Genomic DNA, 10,299 nt, shown 5'->3' with positions numbered 1-10,299 from the left:
TCTTAGGGGGTAAACTTGTGCAGTTCGGGATCTCAGATTGATGGGAGATCTTTCCATGCCTATTCCCATTCTTCTAAATACACCTGTGGTGGGTTGTGACCCAGGAGTAAATTGCCACACTGGTGATGATTGAGTGGCAGATATGGTGGATGAGTCCGGACTATTAAGCTCCGTGGATGGATTTACTGAAGGAGCTTCAGCTAATGGGTCACTAGCCTGGGCTGCAGCCTGATGTTGAACCGGTTGTTGCTGATGTGGGAGTCCCAGGAGAGCGGGGTTCGAACAAAGGTCAAGGATATCCTCTGCTGGCTCCGGTGGTGGGGGCGCCCTGGGCAATGCTGGATACATTGGAGCGGTGGCCAGCGTGTAATTTTGGGGAGTAGCCAATTTCTCCCGAACAGCTTTTAACTGCTGTTTTAATTTTTCTTGAGAGTCTTTTAGGCTCCTAGTTTGAGATTCTGTCCGCCTTTTGGACATTTCATCATACCAATAAAAGAACGCGTCCCACTGGTTTTGTGGTGTTTTGGATCCACGGGACTCTAACGCCCCTCTCAAGTGCACTATTTTATCCTGATCAAATGTTCCTTCCTGTGGAAAATGTTTCACAGGATCATCCCTAGTATACCAGTTCCACTTATCCAGGTACTTGCAAGTCTCGGGAGAATAGTGTGTGTACATAAAGTACGCCGGAGTCCCCTTAGGGGGGACAGGAACCGGTTTAGACTGACTTGTTCCCATTTTCAGTCACACAGGGAGACGTAGGAGAGGCTTATTTAGGATGTCCGGGCCGCTCAGTGCCCTGCCCCGCAGTTTTTCACTGCCCAGACAAAAGGCTTCTGACCCGACACCGGCTCATAAAATGGAAATGGGGAGGGAAACACTAGAGGGATCCTTTCACTCCTGCTTTCGGCAGAAGCTACTGGGACGAGGGGTTTGGAAAAGACAAAATCACTCAGACGCCCTGTCCACTGGGTCACGAGGTTCCAGTTGGGTCCCCTTGCTTTCAAAACTGCCCTGTCAGGCAGAAGTGGGGCGGCTGAACCCAACCGTAGTCTCAGTCCTGGTCAGTGGCTCATATTTCTAAATACACACACACATGCACATTTATTCAGTCAGCCAGACCTCCTAACCCACACCGCCTTGGTTAATTAACTACAAGCCCGATGTGCTGTTGGATGAAGGTGCCTCAAACAGTTTCTCCCTAAAACGTACGTTACCAGACACAAAATGGGATCCTTTACCAGACAGAAAATTTTAGCCGGCAGTAAGGTTCAGACTGACCTGTTTTAACAAGGTTCAGATCCAGTTACCACGGCCAAGTTGGGAGCCTACAGGCAGTCCTCCTCCGAAACCCCAATAGAGATTTTGAATTAGGTCTCTTACCTCTCAAGTTTGGCGCCTCAGGGTTCGGGGGGGAGTAGCCTGCGGTCCTCCTTCCTCAGCCTGTGTTCTGGATCCGAGTCACGGCACCAGGAATTGTCGTGGAAACACACACAGAGTACTTTTGGGTCAGGTCAGCAGAAGCTTTTATTCAAAAGAAACTACAGCTGTAGGGGGAGTTCCAAAGTGACATGGATTTCCCAAGCACTTGGAAGGGGTCCCCCCCAAGAGCAAAATCAGGAGGCTTATATACTTTTTAACAGTCGCTTACAACTCACGTGATCATATAGTGAAATTAGCATGAAAAGCGGCTATAATATTACTTCATTATTTCTTTGCTGTTATCAGGATGGGAATTATGGGGGAGATAGGGTTAGTTCACAAACCTCCTTCTTGCACCTGGAAATCTACTTTGTACATACTTTTTTTTTTTTTTACCTTCAAGGCCGCGGTGAGCGAAGCATTTGCAGAAGAGTTACAAAGAACAAACACTTGCCCTTATCTGTTCTACTGTACCGAGCCAGCAATTCTACACAAAGCGGTTATGTCATCTTATAACTAAAATAATCAAAGTTTAAGGCATATATTTTTTCTGATTCCACACAGCCCATTATAATTACCTTTGCCCGGCAGACAGGGAACATTCCAGCCATGCTCCATTTTTCCCTTCATGTCCAGGCCTGCTCCCCACAGTCAGAATGCTATGCACCATTGGCCTAGGGGCATCAACACCCACCCCAATCACAGGCCTATGGAGAGCACCTATAACCCGATTCTTGGCCCCTGGCTTCTCACCATATCCCCTGGAATCCCACTTGGGTACAAACCTTCAAGCCACTAGCAGCTCCTCCTGCTCCTGCCTTATAGTCAGAACCCTCACTTTTCCCATGCTCAAACCTTCCCACTGCCATGGCAGACATACTGAAAGCAGTCCCCAAGCCAAGGTGTTCAGTCACTGTCCCTTCCCCACCATGGCTCCCTTTCAGGCCAACCTACCCAACTCCCCAAGAGTCCCACCATTCCCTGAGGCAACAAAACCTCTTCTCTAGCATGGGAGGAACCTTGGCATAATGTTCTTCCCATAGGACACAGGTATGTAGGGTTAGAAGCAGCACTCTTCAGTCTCATAAGCACTTCACATTGGGGAAAAACAGCACAGTGTGGGACTGCATCCTGTCAATCCCCTCTATACAATGGGGTGGCATACCCTATCACTTAGCCTCCAAGGACCCATCCTCCTCCTCCGGGACTTAGTAAGTCCATGACAGTAGGGATAGGCTGCTTGTGGGCTATTTTTGGGGCACATTTCAAACCCCTTTTTCCTTGCCTCCTGTCCAGCACCTTAAACATTGAACATTTTAAATGTTTATCTGAACGTTCATTTGTTGCCAAAACAAGTAAAAGAGCTGTCCTCTGCATTTGTCTGGACTGTGCACACTATTGCCTTTCTCTTACTCTCAAGCCCCCAACCCCCAGGTCCAGTACTACTGGAAGTACTTCATCAGAGCCTCCCTCACAAGAATGCCTATGGTCCTTCAGAGGCCCTGGGGCTAAGGGCCAGTCCGGCCTCTACTTCCCAGGTCTCTGGAAAGGTTTTCCCCTGGCCTTGTAGATGTTGCATGAGATATATGAGGGCTCATTGTTCCAGGTCTGAAGGACTGGCTGCTTCCCCCAGGCACTATTCATGTGCCTGTCCCAGAAGCAGCAGTACACAGACTGGAGACAGTTCTCTATGGTCCTGTTACATCTTCATCCTCTGGCGTATAGCTCCCAAACACAAAGAGCACATAACACAACTTGAGAAGGCATCTTCTCAGTGCCAGGGTCATGCCATAGCAAACTAGCTGGCAGATGAGATGGAAAAAGATAGTAAATATGGTCACCTCACCAAAGAAGCTCTGCTGTGAGCAGGATGGTGGTGCTCTATGAGAGCCTGGGGGGCATGGAGATTTGATGGTCCATTCTTCCCTTTAAGGTGACATGAAAATGACCACCCCTCCTGACATAAAACTGACAAGCCTGGCAATGTCAAAAAAGCCTAATCAGAATCCTAAGTAGAACCTTGAGTAATACCCATCAGGCTATTGCTGCTTGACTGTCCTTAGAAGCCTCCATGGGACTGTGGCTGAGAGGCATACTGGGATTCCTGCTTACCAGTGTAGCAGACTTACCTTTTGGAAGCTTGGGTTGAGTCTCAGGCTTGAGATTCTGCTGTTTTGATTGGAGGAGTCCATCCACCAATCAGGAGGCAGCAAGAGGAGTGAAGTCACGTTCCTTTCCTGAGGGAAGGGGGGAAGGAGCTCTCCCAGACCTGATTGGAGACTGCAACACTGTCAGGTTCAGAAGACTTCAGGGGTGGAGCCCTGGGACCGGAGCCAGTAAGACTGCCCATGGCAGCAGGGGAGCAGAGGTCAGCTCCGGCTCCAGTACACGGTATGCAGAGCAGCAAATGGGGATTCAGTGCAAGCCGCATTGCACAGAGCCGACCTTGGGAGCAAGGGGCTCAGGTCTGCAACCCCTGGTGTGCGGCCAGGGTGCGGTGCAGGTGCTGCTGTACAGAGCTGGATCCTGGGACCTGTGAGAGGCAGCAAGGGTTTGCAACACCTGGGAAGTGGCCAGAGCCTCAGTGCACATGGATGGTGCACGGTGGATCCTAGACCCTGGGAGCCGATAGCAGCAGCTCAGGTCTCTAACCCCTGGCACAGGGCCAGGGCACAGGACCGATCTCACTGTAGGAAGGGTCCCAGAGTGAACTGAGCCCCGGCATCACATGAGGCAGCCCAGGCCTCCAACCTCAGTGAGAGGGCAGTAGCCTCCAGAAGCATGAGGTTGCTCAGGGCCATTAGCAGGTGGCTGGGATGGAGCCGGAGCCTGAGAGGCTTGGCAGCAAGGAGCAGTTTGGGTGGAAGAGCGCTGATCCCCCTTCATGGCCCTGGAGTCATGAGTTATCAGGCAAGGGTTTCCCACAGGGGAACAGACCCCTTGGAAGTGGGGGGGAGAAACTGTGAAAGGGCCTCCTGAAGGATAAGGGTCCTGGCCATGCCCTGGAGGGTGGGGAGATATTGGGAGCCAGCCTTTTTTCCCCTTGCGGGAGCTGGTCCCAGGTTCTTTTCCCCAAGAGGAGATTCTAGTAATCACAGTGATACTGATACCGTGGAGAGTGTGCGCCTTATATTTTGTATTCAGTGCCTCATATTTTGTCATTAATAACCATTTGCTATTTATTTGTTATGTATCTGGATGAGTATACGTATATATCTTGTTGAACCCCCCACCCACATTGACACCTCCCTTTGATTGCCAGTATTTATCTGGGTGTGTCTAAGTGTTTGTTGATTATCTGAATTCACCTTATATTTACCTGTTCCAGATTTCTTATTTATCTTTTTGGGTTCAAGGCCCTTCAGAGCAATCCTTTAGAAGTCCATTATAGATGTGTAGCAATTTATATATGTCTAAATAAAGCGTTGAATATAAGTATATATAGATAGTTATTAATTTTATTCTTTTTTTTTTGTAAATTGTACTTATATTAATAAATTTGTACATAGTTAAATTTTATAAGTGTCTTGGCCTGGATCTATGGGGACAGAGGGGAATTGTAAGTGGTCTGCAGTTTTGCCTAAAGCATACCTGTCAGCTAACAACCCCCCCTTCAATCAGAGGAGGGAGTACTTATCTGAGTACACCTGGGCTACACAAGCTTCCTAGCTACGGAGTACTGTAATAGCATTGGCTCTAGCACATTAAGAAGTATTTTTGCTGGGAGGGGCCTGTACATTTTTACACTATCTAGGTGCTATAAATTAGAGCAGGATTTGAAGAGCTTTATGTCTATATCTGTTCATATCCTTTGGTGCGGTTTATTCCAAGTGCTTGGTTCTGTCCTTCCTACCCTTACAGCAAATACTGGAGAGAGGGAAAAAGGAAGACTGAATTTTTTTAGTACACTATCACAGTACATTTGAGGCCCATTCTTATCCCCTCACCCACTATTCTTTCAACACGCTGCCACTGATGAATATGACCTGTGATGATACCCAAGTCTACAAGTTCCTCCTTGCTGCCATCATCAGCTGAAACCTAATCAGAGAAAGTTCTTGTCCCAATAAGCTTTCAAACTAAATATAATAAATAGAAAACTGAAAGGTAATCAATCTCCTTTTACAAATGGGGACACTATGGCTCAGAGCTGACTTACTTCAGGGCCTTGTTACATCTTATACCAGGGATGGGCAAAATACAATCTGCGGGCAGGAGCTGGCCCATGGCAGGTCCCTCAGACCTGCCCAGCCCAGGGCCATGGGTGAGTGGAGAGCAGTATTTGAGAGTGAGATGGGCAGGTGAGGTCAGGGTCTTGGGGCAGTGACAGCATGGGGCTGGGATGGGGGCCATGGCTGGGGCTGAGGCAGAGCTGGAACCCATTGCCCACATGACCCTGTAACAGGCACAGGTTCTGCCATCAGGGGCATGCAGGGAGTAGATTGCAACTGTGCCCCAGCCCCCAGCCCCATGCTGTCATCACCCCAAAATCCCAGGCTTGGTCCTGGACACAGCTCCCTGCCTGCATGCCCTGGTTGCGTGGGTTCTAGATGGTGTTTATAGAGAGCCCAGGATCACTGGGCCTGGTTCTGTGGCCAGCGCCACATGCTGCAGCCACTTGAAGCCCGCGCGGGGCTGCCTGTGCCCGCTCTCCATTGTCACTGCTGCCCCACAGGCGCTGGCCCTGCAGTGATGCAGAGGTGATGCAGTGGCTGCCCTGCAGGTGCTGGCCACAGGGAGGGGGAGCAGCCACTTGTTCCCTCACTGAACACCAGCTTCAATCTACCACCACTGCTAGCCTGGGCCCTGTGCCGCCAGGCTCATCCATCGAGGCTGAGCCATGACAGCAGCAGCTGGGCGGAAGCTGCTGCTCGGCACGGAGGAAAGCAGCCCCCAGCTCGCTGCCCCCAGGCAGTGTTTGGTGCGACGTCCTGCCCGGAGCCCATGCCATGCTAGGCTGCAGCACGGCTGCTTCACCGCTGTCTCTGTGCAACCCAGTGAGTGGCTGCAGCACAGGGCCCTGGCCACGGGGAGGGGGGGTCGCTTTTCCCCCACACTGAGCATCAGCTCATTCCCTGCAGGCGAGCATGGGGCATGCGGGGCTGCAGCTGTGTGCTGCTCCCCACCTGTACTGTGGGGCTGGGGCGGGAGCACTGGGAATAAGCAGGTGAGCACAGGGTCATCCCAGCGCTGGGCGTGGGCTGTGCCCAGTGCTGGGCCCAGGTGGCAGCAGCAGCCTTCTGTCATCATCCAGCGCGCAGATCAGGTGCTCGCTTGCACCTGTGCACTGGATGACAGGAGCCTGCCACTGCTCCCTCGGGCCAGCGGCAGCACCAGTCTTCCTGGTGCTGGGTGCAGGCTACACTCAACGCCAGTCCCAGCCAGCAGCAGCAGCCTCCTGTCTTCCAGCACGCAGGTCCAGGGGCCCGCACCCCCAAGAGGAGCCCAGCACAGCCCTGCAGCCCTCCTGGGGGTGCGGGCCCCCAGATCTGGGCGCCAGATGACAAGAGGCTGCCGCTGCCATTAAGTGTCATGAGTTTTGCTTTGAACAGTTTGAGGTGCAGCTTCCCAGAAACCTCTGCACCTAGCTCCTTAAAACTTGGCAGGCTTCATGCCCTCAGAAGGGCATGTGAGTTTCATCTGAATCAGGGAAGGCATGACAAAGTTTTATGCATTTTCATGATTCCCCATTATAGTCTATGGGCAAAACGTTGAAACTGTGTCAAAACAGCGAAATAGTTTCAATGAAATGCAAAGGAACAGTGCTTCGAAATTAAACAAACTGACAAAACAAAACACTCTCCCTTTGAAATGGCAAAACAGAATTTGAAATGAAAAGGTGCTGTTTTGCACAGCCCTAATATCTCCTCATTCAAGATGGGGTCTATATCCCATTTTTGCCAATGGGACTGAAAAGTAGCAAGATGGTTGCCATACACCTTTGGTTCATATGCATGTGTCACTGAGGCAGCCCTTGATAAAGACAGCTATCACCTCAAACTGTTTTAGGAGAAACTGAAATTGATGTCAAAAGACAAAATAGCTGCCACTGTACAGTTGTCAGAGGATGAAAGACACCTGTTAGGACAGAGACTTAGAGGATCATTAAAAACTGGAAAAGATGCACACAGAGACATCATGAGAAGTCCACCTGAACAGCCCATGAGAAGGGCATTTTTTTTCATGTGTAATTAAAGCTAGATTTTAACACTAAAAAGCCCCCCCCCCCCCGCTCTGGGGGCAAGCAGCTTTACCATCAAGCCAATCAGAAACACCAGAAAAATTGTTTTTTTGGAGTCTCATGATTTAGAGGAGCTTTCTTGTGAGTTTGAACACATGCGACTGTCAGTACAGTTCTTTCATGAATATCCCTTCTGCGTGTTCATCCAGAGGTAATATTTCCATCAAATTTCCTGTTTACAAGCAAAGTTCTTCCCCTTTATCATAACAACAAGCTCCATAATAGTTCCTCCATAGCCCCATCGCAAGCCCTCCAAAGCCAACAGGCCAACCTGGGCTGAAGAACTGCCACCATTCTTCCCTACCTACCATTCCATTTCCCTACAGGGGTGGGTTGGTGCTTATCACCATCATCTAAAAGATGGAGAAGGACTTACCAGCCTGAAAGGCCTCCAAAACCAGCTGGCCTCCCCCAGGTGTGAACCACCCTAGGGCACCACCCTAGGCCACCACTGAAGGGCAACACTAAAGGGTGCCCTTTGGTAGTGACAAAGGTTAGGACAGAGGATCTTTTTTCTTTTTCCTTTTTGATGAAGTTCTTTGGTATTTGGTGTTGTGCTTGCTGGGGTGGGGGAAGAGTTAGGTGTGTTGTTTTCGTTGGAGGCTTGGGGACAGCTGGAACCCCTCTGCAGGAAAAGAGTAGCATGGTGGGGGATCTCCCCCAGGGGTTGGGGCATGCTGATGGAAGTGGGTGGGTCAGGGATGGGAAGGGAAAAGTCTTTTAACCGAATGTGAGGGGCAGTTGGGAAGGAGGTGTGGTTGGGATTGGCAGGAGGGTTTGCTTGTGTAGGGGTTTGGGCAGAGAGGCCATCAGGGAAAAGAGAGGGAAGATATAGTTTGGGATGTTGTTTGGGAATTCCTGTCTATGGATTGTTTACTGTAAGCTGCTCTGAACCTTTTGGATAAAGCGGGATAGAAATCTAATAAATACTAGGGCTGGGCGAAATTTCACCACCAGTTTTGTTTTGACACTGTTTTGACCTGTTTCAAGGTCAAAACAGCAAAAGTGAAGCTGAACAGATATAGTCGAAAAAGCCTCAAAACAAAACAAGGAAAGTCTAAACGTTTCACTGTTTTGACACTGTTTCAACATTTTGCCCATAGGCTATAATGGGGAAGGTTGAAACAGCCTATAACTCTGTCATTTATGGCCTGATTTGGATGCAGCTGGCAGGAATTGTAGCCCCTTCTGAGCGGGCTGTTTAAGCCACAGAGGGGTCAACACTGCAGGTATGCTAGCCCCTGCAGAGGCCACAAAGCCTGCCAAGTTTCAAGGAGATAGGTGTAGGGGTTTGGGGGAAACTGCACCTCAAGCTGCAGACAAGCAAAAATCTGTGTGTGTTAAGGCGCAGCAGGATGAAAGCTGCAGGCCTGCTAGCCCCTGCTGCAGCCACAAAGCCTGCCAGCTTTCAAGGAGATAGGGGCCCTGCACCTCTGGCTGCTGACAGGCAAAACTCGTGTCATGGGTGTTTGTGCAACTGTGTCTGTCTTGGGGCAAGGGGGAAAGGAAACTACTGCCGGCCTGGCTGCTAGGCCCTGCTGTGGCCATGAAGCCTGCCAGCTGTCAAGGAGGTAGGTGCAGGGCCCTGCACCCCTGGCTGCTGACAGGCCAAACCCAGGACATGAATGCTTGTGCAACTGACTGTCTCGTCTTGGGGCAGAAACAGTTCCCAGCTCTGTATTGATTCTTTCCTCTCCTTAGTTTGTGGTTTTGTAGGTGTTAATCGTTGCTCATTAACTCATTATTCTAGCTAGGTACTGTGTATTGAGCTGGTCCCTGAGTGAATCTTGACTGATTGCATAACACAGTAGCTAGCTGGGATAATGAGGGGAATTCCAATGCAGGACCAGGCCCCTCAACCTCTGGGAGTGCCTGCCTGTCTCACAGAGATGTGCCCTAGGCACAATCGATTTTTTCATAAGCTGGGAGGGTAGGTGTTTCCCTGCTTACAGAGATGCACCCTGGGATCTCTGGGGCACATCTCTGGAAATGGGGAAATCGTTTTCCCACTTACCAGAAATCCCTGGGGTGCATTTCTGTAAGTAGGAAAAGCCAAGCATGAGTTCCCAGGGCTTGAAGGGCCCAATCCTTCACAGGAATTCCTGGGGTGTGCAGGATCAGGCCCCTACAAGGTCTCAGGTCACCTGTCAAAGGCAGCTGGATAGTGCTGACAGCTCCAGGTTGCCTGCACTCTTCCACCACAAAGCACATAGACATCTGCCACAATAAAGCTGTACAAATTATTACCACCTTTGTCCCAGCCACACATTTTGGGCATTTGTGATGTGACAAGGGGCATGGAAGTCTGGTTGCTAGGCCTTTGTGATTCCATCAAACTGTTTATAGCAACAAAATGTAATGGTTGTTTCTTCCTTTAGAGCTTCTGGGCAGTTTGGCCAAATAGGCCATTAATCCTGGCTGGGCTGCCTGTTAGGCCCCTTGACAGCAGGGTGCTAGGGGTGTCCCAGATACAACTCATCTCTCTGGGATTAATATATAAAACAGAAATGGGTGACCATGCCTTATTGCCATAACAGTGAGAATGAGCTTTCTCCTGTCTATGGATACTCCCTTCCACTCCTATTTCCACCCGTGCAAATGTCAAAACAAGCTGTTTTGACCTTTCCATAATTTAT

The sequence above is a fragment of the Alligator mississippiensis genome, chromosome 2 (genome assembly GCF_030867095.1).
Source record: "Alligator mississippiensis isolate rAllMis1 chromosome 2, rAllMis1, whole genome shotgun sequence".
NCBI classification, from domain to species: Eukaryota; Metazoa; Chordata; order Crocodylia; family Alligatoridae; genus Alligator; species Alligator mississippiensis.
This window is presented reverse-complemented; position numbering follows the sequence as displayed.